Source organism: Lathyrus oleraceus, chromosome 6 (genome assembly GCF_024323335.1).
Source record: "Lathyrus oleraceus cultivar Zhongwan6 chromosome 6, CAAS_Psat_ZW6_1.0, whole genome shotgun sequence".
NCBI classification, from domain to species: Eukaryota; Viridiplantae; Streptophyta; class Magnoliopsida; order Fabales; family Fabaceae; genus Lathyrus; species Lathyrus oleraceus.
The window spans coordinates 18,253,742-18,261,413 of NC_066584.1; the positions used below are offsets into that span (position 1 = coordinate 18,253,742).

Below are 7,672 nucleotides of genomic sequence, written 5' to 3' on the forward strand. Positions count from 1 at the left end.
CTGCAATCTGGGTGCGTATGTTTGGGGTCTGCAATGATAAATTGTTAGAGAATACAGTGATCTTGGGAGAAGGTGGTGTAGGCGTATACTCAGCAATAGGTGGTGATCTCGGCTCCTCGGTAGTCTCTCCCCGACCTTCTAGAGCATAACTCCAGTTAGCTGGATCATGCACACTAGTCATCGTAGGATCAGGCAGTGTACAATAATGAATCGCCTCGCTATCGACCAGCAATCTGAACTGACTTGGGTGGAAGGAGGATATCCTCATCAACCCTCTGGTCAAGCAAAAGTCGATGTCCATGGTAGTGTACCCACAGTAGGTCCGAAGATGTAACAACTTGCGAGATAGACCTAGGGCGATGGCAATCTGTGTGATGATCCCTCCTACATGAATGACTCCTTCGGACGATCTGGAAACACCGCTGAGGCCACATAACAGAAAGTTTCCACATGCTACTGGGCGATACTGGGATGCACAAAATAGTAGGAAGATCTCCTCCTCACTCAGTAATGTCTTAGCATCCGGTCTTCCTAGGAAGGAATGTGCCAGTATCATCTGGAAGTATCTAAAAGCAGGGTTATGTATAGCCTGGGATAACTGAGTAGAAGGATCCTGACTCCCTCCACCTGAGATGTCACTCCAAAAATTTTCCACTTCCTTCCCCAGAAAGTATCCCATCAGTGTCTCAGGGATAGCGTCAGGGGTTGTCTGGAAGCCTAATAGGTCACCGAACTCTTTCTGGCTGAAAGAGTACTCAACTCCAAAGAGCCTGAAAGCAGCATACCCATCCGGTCCAGAGTAAGGGTCATAATCAAATGAACTGAGGAACTCCAATGTCAAGTTCCTATAGGTGTTGCTCAGATCGTGAGCGAACTCGTCCCAATGGAGCTGGTGGCTCAGAAATCGGATACTTGGCTCAATGCCCAGTGCTTCCATGCAGTGCTGATCTGGATAACGTGTGGGCGCCATAGGGCACTGATAAAGAGCTATGTAGCACTCTCTCTGAGTGTCATCTCTATAGGCTACGTGCATATCGTCGAAGTCCTGCATCCTGTAAGAGTTAGAAAAGGGATCCTGAAAATACAAACATTTAAAATATTTAGTCTCGGTGAAAATATGATAAAAATTAAAAATAAAGTAAATGCAAAAAAGTAAAAAAATAAAAAACCATGGGTTGCCTCCCAAGCAGCGTTTATTTAACGTCATTAGCTTGACGATCGAAAGTTATACACCTGTAGTAGGGATCGGTGGATCAATCAATGTGTGGCTTGAGTAGTCTACTGGAATGTCTCCTCCTTCGTAGAGCTTCAGTCTTTGTCCATTTACAATGAATGGACTACAGGTTTTGTTCTTGATTTCTACGACTCCGGATCTCAGAATCTTGGAAACTTCGAAAGGGCCAGTCCATCTTGAGCGTAGCTTCCCTGGGAAGAGTCGTAACCTAGAGTTGAACAAGAGAACAAGGTCGCCTATATTGAAATCTTTCTTTACTATTCTTTTGTTGTTCCAGGCTTTTGTTCTCTCTTTGTATATCTTGGCATTCTCGTAGGCAGATTGCCTGAGTTCTTCTAGTTTGTGAATGTCAAGGATACGCTTCTCACCAGCGGTCAGGTAGTCTAAATTCAAAGTTTTAATGGCCCAATAGGCCTTATGCTCTAATTCGAACGGTAAGTGACAGGATTTTCCATAGACTAGTCGGTAGGGAGTAGTTCCTATGGGGGTTTTGAAAGCGATTCTATAGGCCCATAATGCTTCTTGAAGCTTCTGAGACCAGTCTCTCCTAGATATTGAAACAATTTTTTCTAGGATTTGTTTTATCTCCCTATTGGATACCTCTACTTGGCCACTAGTCTGTGGATGGTATGATGTTGTTACTCTATGCCTAACTCCATATTTTCTTAAAAGTTTATCAAATATTCTCGATATGAAATGTGATCCTCCATCGCTTATGACTAAACATGGTGTTCCAAATCTAGGGAATATATAGTTCTTAAATAGCTTGATCACCATCCTAGTATCGTTTGTGGGTGCAGCTATAGCTTCAATCCACTTAGACACGTAGTCTACAGCCACTAGGATGTACTTGTTTCCTAAGGATGGTGGGAAAGGTCCCATGAAATCTATACCCCATACGTCGAAGAGTTCTACTTCCTGAATGTTTCTTTGAGGCATCTCGTCACACCTTGAAATGTTTCCAGTGCGTTGGCATCTATCACATTTGACAATGCAAGCATGGACATCATGCCACATGGTAGGCCAGAATAGGCCATCTTGAAGAATCTTAGCGTATGTCTTAGAGGTGCTCGCATGTCCACCATAGGGTGCAGAGTGACAATGCTCTATGATACTTTTACCTCCTCTTCTGGAACGCAACAGAGAAAACTACCATCCTTACCCCTTTTGAAAAGGAGTGGTTCGTCCCAATAAAAGTTCCTCACATAGTTGAAGAACTTCTTCTTGCGGTGGTAGTCAAGATCAGAGTGTACGATATCAACAACTAGGTAATTAACAAAGTCTGCATACCATGGTACGTTACTTACTGCTAAGGATTTTTGGAAGTGCTCATGAGGGCCTAGGCTATCATCTTCGATGGTTTCTAGTCTAGCTATCAGTCTATCATAGGTAAAATCATCATTTATGGGTACTAAGTCTGGTTGTAGGCGTTCTAGCCTAGAAAGGTGATCAGCTACAACATTTTCAGTGCCTTTTTTATCTCTTATATCTAAATCGAACTATTGTAGTAACAAAATCCATCGGAGTAACCTGGACTTGGCATCTTTTTTACTTAATAGGTAACGAATGGCAGCATGATCGGTGTAAACTATAATTTTGGCTCCTAGTAGATAAGATCTAAATTTGTCTATAGCGAAAGCTACAACGAGTCATTCCTTTTCAGTTGTTGCATAGTTGAGTTGGGCACCGTCTAGGGTTCTACTGGCATAATAAATGGCATGTAATTTTTTATCTTTCCTTTGTCCTAAACGGCTCCAACGGCATAATCACTAGCGTCTCACATTATCTCAAAAGGTTCTGACCAATCAAGGGGTTTCATAATAGGTGCAGATATTAACGCTTGCTTTAAAAGAGTAAATGCTTCATTACATTTTCCATTGAAAATGAATTCAGCGTCTTTCATTAAAAGGCCAGTTAAAGGTTTGGTTATTTTGGAGAAGTCCTTGATAAAACACCGGTAGAATCCAGCATGTCCAAGAAAACTTCGGACTTCTCTAATAGTTTTGGGTGGTTTTAGGTTTTCTGTAACTTCTATCTTAGCTCTATCTACCTCTATACCTTTTTTGGAAACTATATGTCCTAAAAAAATTCCTTCGGTTACCATGAAATGACACTTTTCCCAGTTTAGCACGAGGTTCACCTCCATACATCTCTCCAGGATTTTCTCAAGGTTAGCAAGACAATTATGGAAATCAAATCTGCAAACCGAGAAATCATCCATAAACACTTCCATGATACCATCTAGGTAATCTGTAAAGATTGACATCATGCAGTGTTGGAAAGTAGCTGGGGCGTTACAGAGACCGAATGACATTCGTCTGTAGGCAAAAGTTCCATAAGGGCATGTAAAGGTAGTTTTTTCTTGATCTTCGGGATGGATAGGTATTTGGAAGAATCCTAAGTATCCGTCTAGATAGAAGAAGTAAGAGTGTCTGGCTAGACGCTCCAACATCTGGTCTATAAATGGTAAAGGGAAATGATCCTTCCTGGTTGCTTTATTTAATTTTCTATAGTCTATACATATCCGCCATCCTCATTCTAACCGTTTTGCTACATGTTCGCCTTTATCGTTTTACACGACTGTGATGCCTCCCTTTTTAGGTACTACATGCACAGGGCTCACCCACTTACTATCCGAGATCTGGTAGATTATACATGCCTCAAGTAACTTAAGAACTTCCTTTTTAACAACATCACTCATTATAGGGTTTATTCTTCTCTGATGTTCTCTGGAGGGTTTTGAATCTTCTTCGAGCGAAATCCGATGCATGCATACAGATGGGCTTATACCTTTCAGGTCAGAGATATTATATCCTAAGGCTGAGGGATATCTTCGTAAAATGTTTAAAAGTTAGTATGTTTCCTCTTGGCTCAAGGTAGAACTGACTATAACTGGACGGTTCATCTCTTCATCGAGGAACTCATATCTCAGGTTCTTAGGCAGTTCCTTAAGTTCTAAGGTTGGTTTCTTATGGTATGGCATAGGATCTGGGGTAAGGGATAAGCATTCGTAAAGGTTAACATCGATGTAGGGTTTCCTAAAGTCATCATCTTCCATTATGGGGGTTGATGGTAACTTAATTATTTTTATGATTTCTTCTTGTTCTAATTCCCTAACGCACTCATCAATGATATATAAGGCATAACATGCGTCTCCCGTCATAGGTGCCATAAGAGATTTCGAAAGTATAAATTCTATTTTCTCGTCACCTACCTCAAAGGTTAACTTTCCTCTCTTGACATCTATTATGGCTCCTGCAGTTGATAAGAACGGTCTACCTAGAAGGATTGGTATATCATTATCTTCTTTGATGTCCATGACAACAAAATCAGTAGGGATAAATAACTTACCTATCCTAACAGGGACATCTTCTAAAATGCCTATCGGATACTTAATAGATCTATCGGCTAACTGAAGTGACATCTTAGTAGGTTGTAATTCTCCTAAGTTTAACCTCTCACAGACCGCTAGAGGCATTAAGCTCACACTAGATCATAAGTCTAGAAAAGCTTTTTCGATGACATGACTACCCAAAAGACAAGGAATGGAGAAATTTCCAGGATCTTTATCCTTTTTTACTAACTTATTCTCGGAAATAGAATTGCATTCCAAGGGCTTCGGATCGTCTAGTCTACGTTTGTTGGTAAGGATGTCTTTGAGAAACTTTGCATAAGAAGGTATTTGGGTGATGGCTTCTGTGAAAGGGATTTCTACGTGAATTTTTTTATATAACTTTAATAAATTTCTGATACTGGTTATTGATCTGGGTTTGTTTGAATCTTTGCGGATATGGTATAGGTGGTTTATATGGAGGGGGTGGTACGTAAGTTTTATCTTTAGGTTTTTCTCCTTTTTCTTGACTTTCCTGGTTTCCAGATTCCTCTGGTTCCTTTACTTTGTCCGTGGGTTCGGTATATTCCTTAGAAGTTTCGGGTTCACTCAATCTTGGGTTTGCTGGCTTATCATAAGCGTTCCCACTTCATAGGGTAATGGCATTGGCTTGCCCTCTCGGATTCTGTTGAGGTTGTCCAGGGAACTGTCCTCCAGGTGTGGTTTGGGGGGCTTGGTTTAAAGCTACCTGAGAGATCTGGGTTTCAAGCATCCTAGTATGAGTAACTATTTGGTCAACCTTGGTTCCTAACTGGGTAATCAGTTCATTAATGTGAATGTTCTGGTTCATGAATTCTTTGTTTTGTTGGGTTTGAGCAGTGATAAAATTTTCCATAATTTTTTCAAGGCTCGACTTTGGTGGCACAGGTTGCATAGGTTGATTTGATCTTGGGGCTTGGTAACCTGATTGTCTCGGAGGTGCATTATTTTGGATAGGGTTATTATTCTTATAGGAGAAGTTCGGGTGATTCCTCCATCCATGGTTATAGGTATTCGAATATGGGTTCCCTTGGGTGTAGTTCACTTGCTCAGAGTGGGTTTCATTTAATAGACTGCATTCTGCAGATTGGTGTCCTTTGGTTCCACATATCTCACAGTCCGACGAAACTGCGGTTGCAGTATTCAGGTTTATGCACATATGCTCGACCTTAAGGGCTAATGCTTCCATTTTAGCTTGCATCATGTCTATAGAGCTTAGTTCATGCACTCCTCCTTGGGCTTCCTTCTTCCCAACTGTCGCTCATTCGACTCCCCATGATTGATGGTTTCGAGCCATATCTTCGATGAGGGCACTAGCTTCAGAATAAGGTTTGTTCATTAGAGCACCGCCTACGGCAGCGTCGATGGTCATCTTAGTGTTATAGTGAAGTCCATTATAGAAGGTTTGAATGATTAACCAATTTTCTAAACCATGATGTGGGTATGCTCTTAACAGTTCTTTATATCTCTCCTAAGCTTCGAACAACGATTCTCCTTGGTTCTGGGTAAATCTAGTTATATGGTTTCGAAGAATGACGATCTTACTTGGGGAAAAGTATCTAGCAAGGAATACTCTTCTAAGGTTATCCCAAGTCGTAATGGAATTGGGTGGAAGAGAATCTAACCATGATAGGGCTTTATCTCTGAGGGAAAAAGGGAATAATCTTAAACGAATTGCCTCAGGAGAAGCTCCATTAGTTTTAAAAGTGTCTGCTAATTGAAGAAAGATTTTTAAATGTTGGTTTGGGTTCTCAGTAGCGAGACCTGCAAATTGTCTCTGTTGCACTAGTTGCAACAGGGAGGGTTTAAGTTTGAAATTATTAGCTGGGATGGTTGGGTTTACTATACTAGAACTAGGTTCTTCGTTGGATGGTTGAGCGAAATCCTTAAGAGGTCTTTGGTCTTGATCTTCGGCCATAGCTCTCCTAATTCTATGGAAGAACAAACGTGCACGAGCGTAATGTTCAGGTTCCGCCATAGGGTATACTAAGCTTCCGGTGCTGCGAGTTCTTCGCATTGACCGGCGGGTAATAACCTAAGTCTAAACGATATAACAACAGGGTGTGAAATTTGACGAAATTGGTCCCCGGCAACGGCGCCAAAAACTTGATGCGTGTTTTTCGCAAGTATACGAACGCGTCAGAGTAATATAAAAGATTGTCGAATCCACAGAGACCAAGTGTCAATCTATCGTTATCTATTGTTATGGTGTTTATCTAAGGTAATCAAAATAGGGGTTTTTAGAGTGTGCAATGAAAAGTAAAGTATTAAATAAAGTTCAATTAATAAAGACAGACTCGAATGTAATTCACATAATCAATTAATAATCTAAGTACTTGCTAATAGAACTACTTATGGGCAGTGTTTCCTACTTTGAAAAGAACCAATTTAACGGGAACTGCCGCTTTCGCGTATTCAGCACCGAGTTTAACTCCCTAATCAAACCCTCTTATTGTCACTTATAAAAAGGTGCGCATTGCGTTAGAGTAGTAAACCTATTTTTAATAAATATAGTTTCTTGACTAAGTTGAAAAGTATTTTAACCTGGATTTCTTAACCAAAAGAGGTTCTCACGAACCAGACTCTAAACTTATAAACGCGTCCGAAAATAGTTTTAAAATCACTTTTCTTCTTAAGTTAAAAACTCCTAATGAACTAAACAAAGCGCTTTCGCTGTTTTTGAAATAGTTAAAAACAATTAAGTTTAAAAAGATGTTGGACGACTTTCGATCTTACCCAACGGAAATTAAGTGCGGGAAACCTTAAGTTGAAAGTCAAAATAGCCCTTAAGTGTTTCTACGAACAATTGTACGGATATCGGTTCAATTACGATCCTTACATTCTAACCTTTATAGATTTAGTTAGACATGGTAAAATAAAAGTGCAATTTAATTTAAATAAAAGTAGTGCGAGTGCGGAAAGTAAATAAAAGTAGTGCGAGTGCGGAAAGTAAATAAAAGTAGTGCGAGTGCGGGAAATAAATAAAAGTAAAGCGAGTGCGGGAAATAAATAAAGTAAAGTGCGAGTGCGGGAAATAAATAAAGCGAGTGCGGGAAATAAATAAAGTA

General features: G+C 40.3%; 1 non-coding gene across 1 annotated transcript; it reads left to right on the plus strand.

Annotated features, from left to right (window-relative positions):
• Window positions 1-6,031: 6,031 nt before the first annotated feature.
• On the plus strand, window positions 6,032-6,138 carry LOC127099908 (small nucleolar RNA R71). The gene has a single exon (XR_007794370.1). It is a non-coding gene; the product is annotated as a small nucleolar RNA R71 (small nucleolar RNA).
• Window positions 6,139-7,672: the final 1,534 nt, after the last annotated feature.